This window comes from Euphorbia lathyris, chromosome 6, assembly GCF_963576675.1.
Source record: "Euphorbia lathyris chromosome 6, ddEupLath1.1, whole genome shotgun sequence".
In the NCBI taxonomy this organism is placed as follows: Eukaryota; Viridiplantae; Streptophyta; class Magnoliopsida; order Malpighiales; family Euphorbiaceae; genus Euphorbia; species Euphorbia lathyris.
The window spans coordinates 80,514,726-80,531,913 of NC_088915.1; positions in this window are offsets into that span (position 1 = coordinate 80,514,726).

The following is a 17,188-nucleotide window of genomic DNA, read 5'->3' on the forward strand; positions in this document are numbered from 1 at the left end:
TTAAAACAAAACAAGAAGGGTTAAACTGTTTAATTAAATCTTTAACATGGATGCGGGTAGCCTTGCTCGCCGCTCCTCTAACATTCCAAACCAACAAATCCATAGAAAGGAAAACTACTGACCCCACCAAACCCTAGACTAGGTATTTATTAGGGGCTCCTAAGAGCCTAGCAGGGGAACCAGAAGGCCCCTTTTTATTTGATAAATCCAAAGAGCTCTGGATAATTTTCTGCTTACCCTTAGGCTTTTTCATACTAATTTTATTAACACTCATTGCTTTCCCAACATAAGGCTCAACACAGGATTTAGGGATACTAACCTCTTTATGCTTCTCTTTTAAATGTGGACCATGAGTAAGGGATCCATTCTGGCTTTCACCTTTGGAAACAAAGCGAGGAGTATTAGTCTCACCCACATTATTTGTTGGTTCAGCAGATTCCAAACCTAGCATACTTTGCTCAATGTTGTCGTTTGTCTGGTCAGATTCTTGAGCCTCCACACAATTTAGAGCCCCAAACCTAGACCCTGAAGCAATGACCGAGGCAACCCCAGAAACTTTATTATTTAATGGAGTAATCTTCTCTTTAACAGTTGTATTAGAAATGGACTGAGCCAGAGAAGTATCAATATTAATGTCAGGAGGACAATTCTGAGCAACCGATGGACTCGTCCTTCGTCTACCTGACCTTTTAGCAACCATCCAGGGGCCAAAATTCCCCCTCTCTCTTTGGACCCCTTCAGCTCTTCCATCTACCACCTCAACAACCTCCTTCAACTCCTTCTCCCTTTTAGGGCACCTGTAGACACCGAGTCGGAGGACCTGTGACGAAAACATGGAAACAAGACGGTTGAAGCGATTGATTCCGGAATTTTGAAAAACAAAAAATAATAAATATATAATAAGGGAGGAAGAGTTACGACGGGTCGCTGTTGTCGATCGGATGGCTTACGAGTGCTCAGCGGCATGGTGCAAGCGCCTAGCGGCAGCCAACGCGCGTTCGACGACAGTCGGACGCCCGCTCGACAGCACGAGCCGCACGCTCGACGTTCATCGGACGCACGAGTCCAACCTCGAACGGCACGCGCTCGGCGCCCGAACAACGCACGGGCCCGGAGGCGCGGGGCGCGCTCTCGTCGACCACTGGGCGTGTACGCCCGGCAGCGCAGAACGCGCGTCCGGTAGCCACGGCACGGGGGCGCTCGGCGGCGCAGGACGTGCGCTCAACGACCACGGGACGTGCACGCCCGACGACACAAGACGTGTCCCGGCGGCCGTTGGGCGAGCGCCCAACGGCGGTTGGGCGCGCCCGCCCAACCTTGCGTTGGGCGTGCGCCCAACCTTGCGTTGGGCGCTCGCCCAACCTTTGTTGGGCGATCGCCCAACAATGTTGGGCGATAGCCCAACGTAATGTTGGGCGGCCGCCCAACCACCTTGGGCGACGCCTGATTTTGCTCGGGCGTCGCCCAAGTTTCCGGGGATCCGTTTCCCTATAAAAGGGCACGGATCCCCATGCATTTGGGGGGGAGGATTTTGGAGCTTTCTCACTCTAAACATTTTTAGAGAGAGAAAGTCAATTTTTTGGAGAAAATATTTTTTTTCCCAAAAAAATCCAAATTTTCCAAAGTTAAATTTTTACTAAAAAAATCGGAAAATCACGACTCGTGGAATCAATCGGCTTTGACTGTCAGATACCGAACTTGAGGTATTATCCGAGGACTAGACTCGCTTTATTTTATTTAATTTATTTCCTTCCTTTATTTATTTTTATGTTATAGTTTTTATTTATTTAGTTATTCATTTATTTTATCACGTTTTATTTAATTTTGCGTATTTATTTAATTTTCGTCTCGTGTTGAATAAAATTTGGTTTTGTTTTAAAATAAAAACCCTCGTTTTAATATCCCAATACGAACCGTGATCCGATAAAAAGGTAGTTCGGGTATTAAAAATGTTGTAATTATAAGTTTTAATTTAAAGAAATTTCCGAATAATGTTTTAAAATAAAAACGTCGTTTTAGGGACTTCCGTTATTAACTATGATCCATTTTTGGTAGTTCGGAAATCCAAAACGATTGAATTAGACTTAATTTAAAGCTTTTGAATAAATCTGGAAATAATTGGAGTGCTGCTGTCATTTTCCGTTTCTGTCACTAATTGCTGTTTACCGACGGATTTTCCGTCGGTAAATCTGCCAGAATGTAAAAAATGCTGTTTTGGTCCCTCTTTCTCAACTTTTAAGCTTTTAATCCTTGGTACATATATGTATTATTATGTAATATATGCTTTTAAGTTATTTTTAGATACTTTGTACATATATTTATTTAATGTGTTTATATATTATTTTCAATTAATTAGACTTAATAAAGTATATACATATATATATAGATTTTTCTTCTCATTTCATTTAAGTTATATTGGGTTTTATTTTAAAATGTTATTTACTTGGGTATCTTGAGGTAATTAATTAGTAGATATTTAGAGGATAATTAGGAGTCATTTTAATGTTTAATGTGTATTTGGGAAAGTTATTTTCTATATATTACAATAGTCATTTTGGAATATAGCGTTTATTTTCTTATTAACAATGAATTTTGTTTATTATGTTACATGTTTTTCTTAGTAAGGTAAAAGTATATTTAGTATCTTTCATTTTCATTATTATTGATATATTTAGCTATTGAGTGGCATCCTTTACTTGGTTTTCTAAAATTATATGTATATCATTATTTTTAAATGAATGTATATATATATGCCTATATTATTTTCTTTATTCTTTGGACATTTATGGGTCCATATTTTAAATGGGTTTTATTTGGAGTGGATTTTGATTTGATATGTTCATTGTTGTAATTATGACAAGTAATGAGTCTATTGAGTGAAAAGGGGAAAATAAATCACAAAAAAGAGTTTTCAATTTAATTATTTAAACTAAAGGTTTTTTAGAGGTTCCTTAATGTAAATAAATAGTGTTTTCTTGACATTTCAAATCGTTTCTCAAAACACCGCGTTTTAAAACCTTAGTCCGTTCCAACGACGGATTAAGCGAACCTTGTAATTAAAAATCGTTTTCATTGTAAATAATGAAGTTTTGAATCGCTTTCTTAAAGGATTTGTATAAAAATAAAATTGACTTGTATGTTTAACCACGTTTTCTTGTTAAAGGTTTTTATCTCAATGTTTTCAAACACTTGGGTCGTTCCAACGGCGATTCGGGTGAACTTCATCAAACGGGATTTTCAAACGCACCTAAATCGTTCCAACGGCGATTAAGGTGCGAACCATGTAAATAAACTCGTTTTGGGGAAATAAGTTAGTGTAGAATTAACTCGCAACACGACATGTAAATCACGTTGTAAATAAACCACTTCTTCCTTCCTCCCCTCTCTTTTATATTGAACTGATGTAAATGGGTGATTCTTTACTAAAGTAACTTTTCAATAATATATGCTCAAAACGGTTTCCAAAATGAGAAAGAAAAGGTTTCAAATGAATTTTAAACTTAAAGAAATATGTGATTAGTCCGTTATCGCCTAACATGCTGAGTAGGAGGCCGGTGGTTCATAACCGGGCGATATCGGGGTGCCTAGTAGCCTTTCTCCGGAAAGGAGCTAGCCTTCTCGGCTCGTACCCAAGTTTTCCGAACCCACACCGGTCTCCCGCAAGGGATCGGTGTTCATTTTCCCATTCGTGGGTGGCGACTCTTCCATATCTCCGAGCTCCGGTCCTGCCGAGCAGCTTGATTCCACGATTGGTTGCTTTCGGCGCCAATCACTGCTTACGTCGCCATGAGGTTGTCCACCCCCCGGTCCGCCCGGGAGATTAGGCCGCGGCACCTCGTCTAACAAGTGGCGACTCTGATGGGGAAGCGAGAAATTTGATTCCGGAAGGCGTGTATTAAGCCCTTAACGGGGACGGATCGTATTATTTCTTTTCGTATGCATTCATAAGCATTATTGCAAACCTTTTGGGTAATTTCCGCGAAACCTCTAGCGAGAGTCCATTCGTCGCTCGAAAGAGGCTAGCGTAAGTTCCCCCTTACAGTAAGTCGCCAAAGGGTCCCCATCCATTCGTTAGGGGTGAATTTGTGTGGTCCTGTGAGGTCCCGCGCTCAGCCGTGTCAGCATATAGTAGCCTTAGAAGTTTCCATAGGATTACCCGTTACTATTTTTGATGTGATAAATGAATCAATTTGTGTTTTCAAATCACCATGATACGTGTCCAATCCTAACATATGTAAAGAAAATGAAACGATACGTTAATATATACGCTTAAACCGATATATGAACTACCCCAAAGTATTGAAACGATTCGAACTAAAGACGACTTAGTCATCTCGTATGAATGAATTTGTGCGACCCGCCTGGTCCCTTTCCGTGTCCCGAAGAAGGCACATGTTCATAGAAATACGTTATGACGTAAGCGCGTATTAGTACGGATCGGTTTGATATTAAGGATAGTTATATCTCGATTCAAAAGACTATATTAACGAGTAACCGTTATTCACATTCTTTAAATAGGTTGGGATAAAACGAAATTATGATGAAACGAAAACGAAGAACATTTCTGTTTCGAATGACCCCGTTGTAACGTAAAGAGTTTCACAAATGTGGCCTGTCCCTTCCGAATAAAAGACGAGCTCTTGCGTTACGTCTTGTGTTGTTCTTAAGAGAAATGGACGTGTCCGCTAAAGTGACTAAGAAAATAAAAAGCAAAAATAAAACAAACGACTAAAATCATTCTTTATCTACGATATATGTCAATCTCAAGAGTAGTTAAAGAAAATAAACCAATGTCGTTGGATACGTGTCTCGAACAAGTATATGCGCTATTTAAAATCACAAAGCCAAATCAAACCAAACCGCATAATTGCGCCATATGGACGAGACTGCGGGTTTTGACTAACGACTCGATCATTTCGACCATTACCAAAACTGCAAGAAATATGGCCCGATGTACGTGTTTGCTTAATTCGTGCCTAAATGAAAAAGAACGGTAAAATCCTTGCTTCGAATAAACATGCGATTCAACGAAATGTTGATTTTCTATAACCACGCTAGAATGATATATCCCGTAGATTGGAAGGAATAAAGAGTTGTAATTAGCCGAAAGATTACCGTACGTTCAAATAAGACTCGCCGTCTTTTCACGTAGCCAAAACGAGCAAACGGAGTCTTAACGCTAAAAACAAACGCGTTACGCGATGAGTCTGTTCCCTAAATTCAAAAGTGATCCCATCACTAAATAAACACGTGGTTACGTCTCTCGATAGATCCAAAAAATCCCGTTGTAATCCAAAAATCGAAACATGAACCCACGCAAATAAAAGGGAACGAATCATTGACAATAACGAGCGATTGGACTAAAAGAATAACTCGTACCACGTCTAAAAACTGAGATGCGCTCAAAGGGAGTCAAAACCCGAATTAATGCGTCTCGTGAAAGGATAAAAGATGAGTTATTCCGAAAGGACAATCCAACTTGGTCGATTTCTTAGTCACTGAACGTTGATATGTCAAAACGAACTGTGTTGTCTGATGGATGATTTACCTTTTCCGCAATAATCGACGGCATCACGCGTCCCCTGGACCGCAATGTGAGCCCAAAACCAAAATCCTAGGAAAGAGACCTGGACCAACGAGTGTGTGGAGGAATAAGGGTGGAAGAGAGATGTTGTGATACGTGTAATTAGACTAACGTTTGTTCTTCTTATCTTATATATCCGTAAATAATAAACGCACACACCACACATCATGCATATAAAATCATGCATACATACTAATGGATACCGTTCGCGCAGACGTCATCATTAAGCGGTTGCGGTACCGAGAGAGCAGTCGGCTAGTTAGGCAGTTTGATCAGCTACAGATTGACAGTCCCGAATCAGCAATTGTGGCTTCTAATTCATCTTCGTCCGAGTATTCTCATTCTTCCGTCAGTATGTCTGCAACCGACGAAAAAGTGGCCGGATTGGAAAACTCTGTGAACAACATTAATGAGCAGTTGGCTGCGATAGTGGCCCAGATAGCTAAGTTGGCCATGAAGGAGGACAAGAATGGCAGCAAGCACGCTGAGAATGAGGTGAACGATGGCCCTCGCTTTGGGAATGAGGATGACTATCAGGATTATATCCGAAAACAGCTTGAGAAAGAGAAAGCTAAGGAAGAGGAGTGGAAGCAACACATCACGCAGGAGGTGCAGGATCTGCGTGGGGGAAGTTCCGGGAGTCAGGAATTTTATAACTTGAAGAATTGTTTGTCGGCAACTGCTCTGCCATTGAAATTCCGACTCCCTGACATGAAAAAGTTCGATGGAACTGGGGATCCCACTGCCCACATGAATCAGTATGTTGCTGTGATGAAGCACACGATCCTGACTGAGGATCAAGTCCTGGGGTTGTTTAACACTTATCTAGAGGGGGCTGCCCTCACATGGTTTCATGCATTGCCTATGGTGACGAAGAGGGATTGGAAGGAGTTAGCGAAGTCATTCATCGCTCAGTATAGCTTTAACACCATGCTTGAGGTCACTTTGAAGGAGTTAGAGAGCACTAAGCAACAGGCTGGGGAATCTTTTTCCGATTTTGTGAAAAGATGGAGGGCTAAGGCCACGGTTATGAGGCAGAAGCCGCTTGAGCAGGATCAGATCCGAATGGTGGTCGGCAACACGTTGCCGTATATCAAGAATGAGCTGCGGTATATGCCTTTTACCGATTTTAACCAGATGTACAGTTGTGCCTTGATAGTTGAGGGGGATGGAGAACCAAAGAAAGCTTATACCAAATGGACAAAGTCTGGATATAGTGCCGGAGGGCCAAGTGCGAGTACGGAATCCGCAGCAGTGAAAGTGCTTGATCTAAATGCTATTGAAAAGAGGCGGTTCACCAAGTTTTATCAAACCTACGCAAAGGTTTTCGAACATTTGCAGAAAAAGGGATTGTTGAAAGCCCTTACCCCATATAACAAAACTCCACCTACTCCGCAGATACAGGCTAGAGGGTATTGTGAATTCCATAGCAGTTATGGGCATACAATTGAGAATTGCGAGAGGCTGAAACACGAAATCCAAGATTTAATCGAGGAGAAGAAGATAGCTGATCCTTCATTAGCGAACCCTTCCGTTAGGCGTAATCCATTGCCTAATCATAGGGTGAGCATGATCGGAGTTGGTCTGACAGAAGGTGTAGTGATGGAATCCTTCGAGGAGAATGTAGAGGAGTTGTTGGACTCGACGAAAAGAGCAATGTAGGAAATGGTATATATGTGTCCTTCCTTGGCGAGGGACAGGAGGATGAACTGATGGATGAAGGGTTGGACAGTGGGGCACCGTATGATGAAGATAGTGCCAAAGAGACCGGAGAAGGGTCGTCTCGAACTATTGTGCCTAATTTGGGTCTGTTTAGTGGTGGAGGTAATCCCGAGGTGCACTTGCGTGAATATATACGCGACATGTTTGTTGAATCCTTCGGGGTGGACGAGATTGCTCAGTGGTTTCACCATTCGCTGGTAGGTGAGCCTTTGGGGTGGTTCCACTCATTACCCGACTCTTGCAAGCATGATTGGGATCAATTATCAGATTTATTCTTAGAAAAGTACCAAAGAGCCGAGGACAGGACCGCAGAGCGCTTCGCAATGCAGATTGGACCTATCAAGCGTCCGTTACCGAGGGTTAGCAAGTATAATGGCAACAAAGATCCTATGGAACACCTTCACTTCTACTTATCGGTCATGGCGCCTTTGGGTTTTAAGGAAGAAGAGATCACCAGCTTGTTCTGTAATTCGCTGATGGGTGAGCCGTTAATGTGGTATATGTCACTTCCAATGTATGTTAAGACCGATTAGGCGGCAATGACGAAGAGGTTTATCAAAGAGTATACGGTATGGATGCTGGCAGAGCAAACCCCGGATTCCCCCTCTTATCAAACACCCGATGCGGTGTTAGCAATGCCTAGGTATGGTGGATACCAGGATCCTGTTGAGCATGCGAGGTTATTCTGCAACCATACGTATGACGCCGGATTCCCGCAATGTGAATTACATGAACATTTCCCGGAAACTTTAATGGGAGAGGCCTTGTTGTGGCACCAGGACCTATCAGAGGAGGAAATGGGTCATTGGGTACCGCTTAGGAGGGCCTTTGTGGCAAGATATGAGATGTATGTTCCATGGACGGGATCCCTGGAGGATCTGGATAGGATCAGGCAATTCCCCGAGGAACCATTTGTAGATTATGCTAGAAGGTGGAGGCACCGTTATGAGCAGTGTCACGAAACAATGAGCGATAAGGTGCAGCTTATGTGCATACAGAGAGGAGCTATTCCGTTAGCAGCTAGAAGGATGAGTAGAGTGTCCCTTCGGGATTATGATGATCTGATAGGCTGGGCATTGTATGGATCGACGGATCCTTTTTATTTGAATCCGAACGTTCCTCATGTTATGGATTTAATGATTGTAGACATTTGGGAGAGCTCTTCGGACGAGGAGGATGCTAATCGGATGATTCCTATTAACATTTGGGACGAATCGGATGATGAGCCGGAAATTGCCGTAATGACAAGATCAGGTCGAGTGGCCGAGGGAAAGGCACCTATGGTAGAGACTGAGATAGGGGAAGGGTCGGCTCCTAAGCCTGACGACCAAGTTCTCGAGCAGTTGAAGAAGACACAAGCTAAATCCACGGTGTGGGAAGTTTTATGCCATTCTAAGTATAATCGTGAGAACCTGATGAAAGAGCTGCAGAGTTTGGTCATTTCTACCGATACTGAGCCGGCAGCGCTAGTAGGGGCGATTATGGCTCGAAAGAAAACCGAGATCACGTTTACTAACGAGGATCTCCCAGATGAGGGAAAAGCTCACAACAAGCCTTTGTACATCCGAGCTGAGATTAACGGAAAGAAGACTAGCTGTGTGATGGTCGATGATGGATCGGCTATTAATGTTTGCCCGTTGAAACTCTTGTCTAAACTGGGAGTGGAAAGAGGAGACTTGACGGCCTCGAAAACTGTGATTAGGGCTTATGATGATAGTCGTAGGCATATTGAAGGAGTCTTTAAGGCCAAGTTGAAAGTGGGGCCGCATGAAGAAGAAATTGAGTTCACAGTGCTGGACATCCCGGTAACCTTTGCTGTATTGTTGGGACGCCCATGGTTCCACAATTTGGGAGGGGTGCCCTCCACACTCCATCAAATGATCAAGTTTCCCTTCGGGGAAGAGATAGTGACAATCAGAGCAGAAAAATTAAGCTCAGTGGCGGCACTGGGGATCGAGCCTCAGCTTTTCTCCGGATTCCAAGTTTCTGGGATCTACGAGTCTAGCATGACCACCGATGTGGTGAAGATGATGAAGGGAGGTTTCATCCCAGGAATGGGCTTAGGAGCACACCATCAGGGGTTGCCAGAATTTCCGGACTTTAAGAGTCAGAAAACCCGGAGGGGTTTGGGATATGAGCACGGAGGTCCGTCCAATGCAAGTAGTGAAGGAAAAGTGGGCCTAAGAAAATACTTCGTGAATGAGGGGCATGGAAGGGTGTATTCAGGAACCCCCGAGTCGTGGACTAGCATCGAAGGGAAGATTTTGCCAGGGTTTGAAATTTTCAATGATGTGACCGACTGGGGCAAAGGAAGGGCGAGCTGCTTTGTCGAGGAAATTATGATGTTAGACTTGAATGCCGAGGAGCAAGTCATCACCATTGAAGCAACTGCAGGAGCGGCGAATGAACCCAGTACCTCCAAAGCATATGAGAAACCCGAGAACCTTGATGATGAAAATTGTATTACTGCTTTGTTCGAATCAGATGATGTAATCGCCAATACTATCAATGAAATGAATTCTGATTTTGCTTACTTGCTTGATGTTAATCATGATCATACCATGCATTCTCATTCATATAACATGCCTACATTTGAAATCAATACAATAGAAATGTCGACTTTCAATCTTGGTACGGATGAAAATCCTAAACTTATACAAATTGCTCAAGACTTAACTATTGAAGAGAGGAAAGAATTCGAGAGAATAATTAAAAAATACGAAATATTGTTCGCTTGGACATACGAAGACATGCCAGGAATTGATCAATCAATTGTAACTCACCGCATTCCAACATATCCCGAGGCGAAGCCCGTAAAACAGAAGCTCCGACGCATAAGACCAGAATGGGCAGATAAGATCAGAGAGGAAGTGAAGAAGCAGTTAGAAGCAGGGTTCATCGAAGTAATCAACTATCCCCCTTGGGTTGCAAATGTGGTGCCCATCGCAAAGAAAGACGGCAAAGTAAGAATGTGCGTTGATTATAGAGATCTTAACAAGGCATGCCCCAAGGATGAATTCGCATTACCTCATATTGACGTGTTGATCGACAGTGCAGCTTCAAGCGTCTTACACACGAATGTGGACGGTTTCATGGGCTACATGCAAGTTCAGATGGCCAAAAAACACAAAGCAAAAACCTCATTCACAACTGAGTGGGGGACATACTGTTACAAAGTGATGCCGTTTGGTTTGAAAAATGTCGGGGCAACTTACCAGCGAATGGCTACAGCACTGTTCCATGACATGATACACAAGGAGGTAGAATTTTATGTGGATGACATGATGGTCAAGTCAGAGACAAGAGAGGGGCATTTTGTTGCACTCGAGAAGTTTTTGGCCCGAATTGCAGAATTCAAGCTAAGGTTAAACCCGAAGAAGTGCTTTTTCAGCGTTTCATCGGGGAAAATCTTAGGCTACGTAATCGGAAATAAAGGAATCGAAGTAGATCCCGATAAAGTGAAGGCTATACAGGAAATGCCGGCACCAAAGAATGAGAAAGAAGTGAGAGGGTTTCTAGGGCAGGTTCAGTATATCAGTCGGTTCATAGCAAGACTCACCGCAATCTGTGAGCCAATCTTTAAGTTGTTAAGGAAAGACCAACCCACAATCTGGAATGATAAGTGTCAGCAAGCTTTGGAGAGCGTCCGGAACTATTTGTCTAATCCGCCAGTGCTGAGACCACCTAAACTAGGAAAACCGCTTCTCCTCTACGTAGCGATTGAAGAGCGATCTATTGGGGCAATGCTGGCCCAAGAGGGAGACACCGGTGTGGAGCACGCGGTGTATTATCTGAGTAAGAAGTTCCTGGAGTACGAGCTCAAGTACAACATGATCGAAAAGACGTGTGTGGCGGTAGTATGGCTAACGAAGAAACTACGGCATTATTTTCAATCATATAAAGTAATCATTATTTCTCGGATGGACCCCGTGAAGTATCTGTACCGAACTCCGTCTTTGACAGGGAAGTTAGCCCGATGGTTACTACTTTTATCCGAGTTTGATATTGAATACGTAACGAAGAAGGTTATCAAAGGGAGGGCCGTGGCAGAGTTTCTGGCCAACCAACCTCTGAATGCAGAAGAGGAAGAGATAAGCTATGATTTCCCCGATGAACACTTGAACGCAATAGAAGTTATACCGTGGAAAATGTTCTTCGACGGAGCGGTTAATTCGAATGGAGCCGAAGTAGGAGTACTACTTACCTCACCGGAAGGAGAAAGGATCCCGATGGCCAAAAAGTTATCCTTCCCTCTCACCAATAATATGGCCGAATATGAACCGTGCATTTATGGTTTAGAGTCATTAGCAGCACTGGGAGCATCGTATGTCGAAATTTGGGGTGATTCAAAGCTGATCATCGAACAGGCACAAGGAAACTGGGAAGTAAGGGAAGAAAGGCTACGTCCATACCTAGACCAACTAGATGGGTTGGCACAAAGATTCAAAGAATGTCGTTTCTATCATATTCCTCGAGCGCAGAACCAGGCAGCGGATGCTTTGGCCACTTTGGTGTCAGTTTGGGACAATCCCCGGAACCTCGCCTCGAAACCGTTGGTATTGAGGAGATCTCACAAACCATGCTACGAAGACGTAATGCTGTTAGGGGTAGATGAAAAGCCATGGTATTTCGACATCGTGAACTTCATGAAGAGTGGAACATATCCGGCAGAGTCAGAACCTAGGGATCAAGCTGTGATTAGAAGATTGGCTCAGCAGTTCATCATCCACAACGATTTGCTTTACAAAAGGCACATCGATGGGTTACAGCTAAGGTGTTTGGATGCGGGAGAAGCCCGCGAAGCGATGGAATCTGTACACTCGGGAATTTATGGGGCCCATATGGGAGGAGCAGTGTTAGCTAAGAAAATCATCAGACAAGGCTTCTATTGACTCACTATGGAAAGAGATTGTAACGAGTATGCGAAGAAATGCCACGATTGTCAAATCCACGGCGATTGTAGTCATCTGCCAGCCATGGAATTACATGTGTTAGCACCTATTTGGCCATTCGCTGCTTGGGGCATTGACATCATTGGTGAGGTAAGGCCTAATGCTTCGAATGGGCACAATTTTATTGCAGTCGCCATCGATTACTTCACCAAGTGGGTAGAGGCAGAGTCGTTTAGCAAATTGGGATCCAAGCAGATGAGAAAGTTCGTTGAGAAACACTTGATCACCAGGTTCGGAGTGCCTCATCACATGATTACGGATAATGGGGTCCAGTTTCAGGGGGAAGTAAGAAGTCTCTTCCGAGAATATGGCATTGAACATCACAGGTCTTCTTCGTACCGTCCATAAGCTAATGGGGCAGTAGAAGCAGCTAATAAGAACCTTAAGAGAATTCTCGTAAAAACGGTGGAATCACATCGGAATTGGCACGAGAAGCTCCCACTCGCATTATGGGCTTATCGCACGACAGTTAGAACCTCGACTGGGGCAACGCTGTTCTCCTTGGTATATGGTGCAGAAGCCGTTCTCCCGATTGAGATTGAAAAGCGATCGTTGAGAATCGCAGTGGAAGCAGAGATTCCCGAGACAGAATGGGTGAAGAAGCGATATGAACAGTTGGCACTAGTAGACGAGAAAAGGATTGAAGCCCTTTACCATGTGCAGCTATATCAGAGAAGGATGGCCCGAGCCTTCAACAAAAAGGTCAAGGCCAACCCTATCAAAGAAGGGGATATGGTGCTAAAACAGATCCGTGTGACGCATACCGACCCTAGGGGCAAGTTCAAGCCTAACTGGGAAGGGCCATTCATCGTGAAGAAGATACTAAGCAAAGGAGCGGTGAAGTTAACTACTATGGATGGCATGGAATTCTCCGAACCTACCAACCTGGATAGGCTTAAGAAATACTTTTCGTAGAAAAAAAAAGAAAGAAAAATTCCCGATAGGTTGAAAACCCGCAAAGGGCGACCTATGCAACAGTCAGGGACATCCCAATGGGTGAAAACCCGAAAGGGCACTCATTTGAAAATTTCGGGATAGTAAAAGGAGAGGAGAAAAAAATCGCCGGGATCCGAAAACCGAAAGGCGGGTCCTGGTAACGATAGTTATAACTTGAGCAATTGCAAAAACAATGTATAAGCGGCTAAGTATTTCTGTTGTTTGTAAATAAATAAAGGCATGAATATATTTGAAGAGAATGATTGGAATCATCATAATCTACTGATTGCATGGTAATACGAATCGTGAGTTATACATTTCCTACTTTACTCTTCACAATAAAAAGCCTACATACCACCTATCCCGCTCCCTATACATCAGCTATACATTGGAGTAATCCTAATAAAAAAAACTACTACAAAACCATACATAATAAGCCTAATAAGGAGGGATATCCCAGTAGTCCTCAAAATCCCTCAGGTGCGACGCCCGCTCCGCAGATAATGCCTCCTCGGCGACTCGAAGTCTCTCCTCGGCGACTCGTGCTCTCTCCTCAACAACAAGGCGGCCCGCAGTCTCCCTCCGCATCACCTCCGACCAGTGGTCGTTCCTCTCCCGATAAACTTGACCAACCCGGGCATCGGACTCCTGCACCGACTCAATCCGCCTCCGCTCATGTGCGCGAAGGTCGCTCTAAAGAAAAAGAAAGGAAAAACAGATGATAAAAAATAATAATAAGTGAGAAGCAGCACAGGCAAGAACGGAAATCATACATACATGCATACATTCCACTACACTAAAATAAAGTAAAGATACATACCAGGTGATTGGAGCAACACAAGCTGAGGCGGTCTCGGAGGTAACCGGACAGTCCCACATAATCTGTACAAGTCTCTCTCATAGTCAGAGAAGCGTCCGAAGGGTCAAATGGTACCCTCGATGTGAAGACAGAAGGAGCCATCTCGACACCCGCATAGGCTGCCCCGGATCCATCATAACAAACGGTGGCAAAATCTCTCTCCCGTAGTCCGGTACGGGCACACCTAGGGAAGACCTCTCCGGTCGGGCGGCGCTGGAGGACTCGCCGACATAATAGGGTGGCTCGTCTACGGATGTCTGACCTCGAGTACTGTCAAAGAAATCGGATAGATGGGCACTCCTCCAGGACCCTTCCTGCAAATAAAAACACAATAAGTACCGCTAACCAGATCATGAATAAAAGGTAAAAAGGCGGAATCACTTACCGGGACCTCCTCCTGACCAAAGACTGCCGTGACAGCCTCCCTCAAAAATACGTCTGCTACCAGATCCACCTCCATCACTGCCGCCGGGGCATCCCTCACGCTCAGCAGAGTAGATAAATAAGGATCACGGCCCCCAGCATGAACCCACACCTCTCTACCAACGAACTGACGGGTCAAGTCCCGACGGATGACCGACAGGGGCATGGTCCGCACCGCGAACATGGAAACGGGAATTTCGCCCGGTGTCCAGTGTGCGTCACTAACCCCGGTGATGCCTCGGTCCCCCAAATACCATGCCCGCACGCAGGGGCCGGTGAGCATGCACTGCTGCTCCTGGATCACAGATACATACATGTAATCGGGACCGAAGTCGAGGTCGTCCCACCTGAACTTAATCTAAAAAAAAAAAAAAAACACAAACAAAGAGAAAATCAGAACGGTTCAAACGAGAATCTAGCACGACTAGACGACATCTACCTGTCCCAGGGTCCGCGAGTCAATCCAATCTAGGAGTCGCGCCACAGTTCGTCTCCTCTCGGCGCCTAGGTCAAAATCTCTCCATCGGGTCATGAGAGGGAGCCTCGGTACTCGTGGCCGAGGCCGAGACTGGTTGGGAAGAATCCGCCTCTCATACTCCCAAACCTGCGGTAAAAACAAGGATTATAAGTGTGAAAAGCGCGAAGAAGATAAAATGGGCGAGTCAAGGGTGCGTCACGTACCAGCAAGGCAAAGGTGTAACCACCGAAGTCCTTGCGCTTCCGGCAAGTCAGATCCAAAAATTTATATAGAAAGGCTAGGCCTGCCCCCGCCCAATCATAGGAAGCCGCCGCATCCAAATCACTGAGTGCCTGAATAAGACCCGCGTGAACCTTTCCGCCCTTGGTGCGGAAGATCGTCTCGCCCAGAGTATACACTAAGAAACTACGAACTGCCAAGTCAGTATCGTCCGTCTCGTAAAAATCCCGGCGACTCAAAAGGCTCGCAGTAGAAACAAACTTCCCCGGAGTAGATCTGGCGCCTGGACAAACTCCCGGTCCAATCAAAGCAGCAAGCCTAGCGAGGTCAACCCGTGGTCGCATCATGTCAAAATGAAAGGGAACTGGAGTGCTGCTCCCCCGCAGCCCCGTCAACAAAGAGAAGTCTCTGGGCGAGATGGTCATCTCCCCAAAGGAAAGGTGGAAAGTGTGGGTCGAGTCAACCCACCGCTCGTATAAGGCACGTAGGCCAAAACGATCGCACACCCCGTTGGTGCGGGGCAACGCTGAAATAAAAGGCTCAAAGCCCAACTCGCGCACACGGGCTCTCGCTGCGGCGCCCAGCCTAGCATACCACGAATGAATCTCGACCGTAGTCCCGGAAATCTCAATGAACTAGAAAGAACAAGAAAGGAAAATTTAAATACGATTCCTAAAGCATACGATTGATGAGAACGCGTTAAGACTAAGTATTCGTTCATGATCTAACCTAGAGACATCTGGTCAGTTAGGACCAACTTCCTGTAAAAATCTCTCCTTTAGGGTCGTTCATGTAAGGTTTAGTTAATTCTTTAATCCACTCTCGTCCGCATTGACAAGGAGCATAGGTTAAGTTATACTATTCACGTGCATTAGTTAAGTTTTCACTATTCACGTGCACTATTCACGTTTTTACTATTCACGTGCACTATTCACGTTTTTACTATTCACGTGCACTAGTTAAGTTTTCACTATTCACGCGCATTAGTTAAGTTGTACTATTCACATGCATTAGTTAAGTTTTCACTATTCACGTGCACTATTCACGTTTTTACTATTCACGTTTTTTACTATTCACTTTATTTTTACTGTTAGCATGCATAAATTCGTAGTGTCACTATTCACATGCATATAGCGCACATTCTCACACAGAAATAAACAAGTGTTACTTGTAAGTGAAGAAATTCATGTTTTCTAGCTAAAGTCCTCTAAGACAGCATGCAAATCATGTTCGGATAGGGATACTAAAGCCTAGAATTTAAATCAAACAAAAGTGAGAAATTACTTACCTCGTTGCAGCGTGTCCGGTTCAGATGCGTCGTAGGGTCGTGGAAAGGGTCCACTCTATCTAGGTTCACGTAAACCTCGTCCATGCCTCTCGTGCCATCCCATTCATCTAAATCCATCCCGAGAATAATCCAAATCAAAGTCTAGAGAGAGAAGGTGTGGGGTTGAAATGAAACCCCACCACCTTATATAAAAAGAGGGAATGACATTCCCGTAAATAGTGAAAAATGTACGATTTGACATAAAGGTAAAAAGTAAATAATTAATTACCGGGTGCACAGACCTCCGATTTGCAGTCTGTTTCAGCCTGTATTTCTCCCAGACAGCAACCAATATTGTCAAGATATGAACTCCAGATAACAGCCAATTTTTACAGAACAGTGACACCAGTCAAAGTACAGACAACAATCAACAGAAAAATTATCATTAGTCTATATCTTTCCAGACTAAAACACGTTCCCATTAAACCTCCGAGACGCTAGCTCCAGTGAGAAAATACAGACAACGGTGTTGTAAGAGAATCCAGAGACAATCCTCGCTTTTGAGCCATCTTACTCACGGTCGCAGACCGGAATTGCTTTTGAGCCATCTTACTCACGGTCGCAGACCGAAGTTGCTTTTGAGCCATCTGACTCACGGTCGCAGACCGGAGTTGCTTTTGAGCCATCTGACTCAAGGTCGCAGACCTGAGTTGCTTTTGAGCCATTTTACCCGCGGTCGTGGACTAAG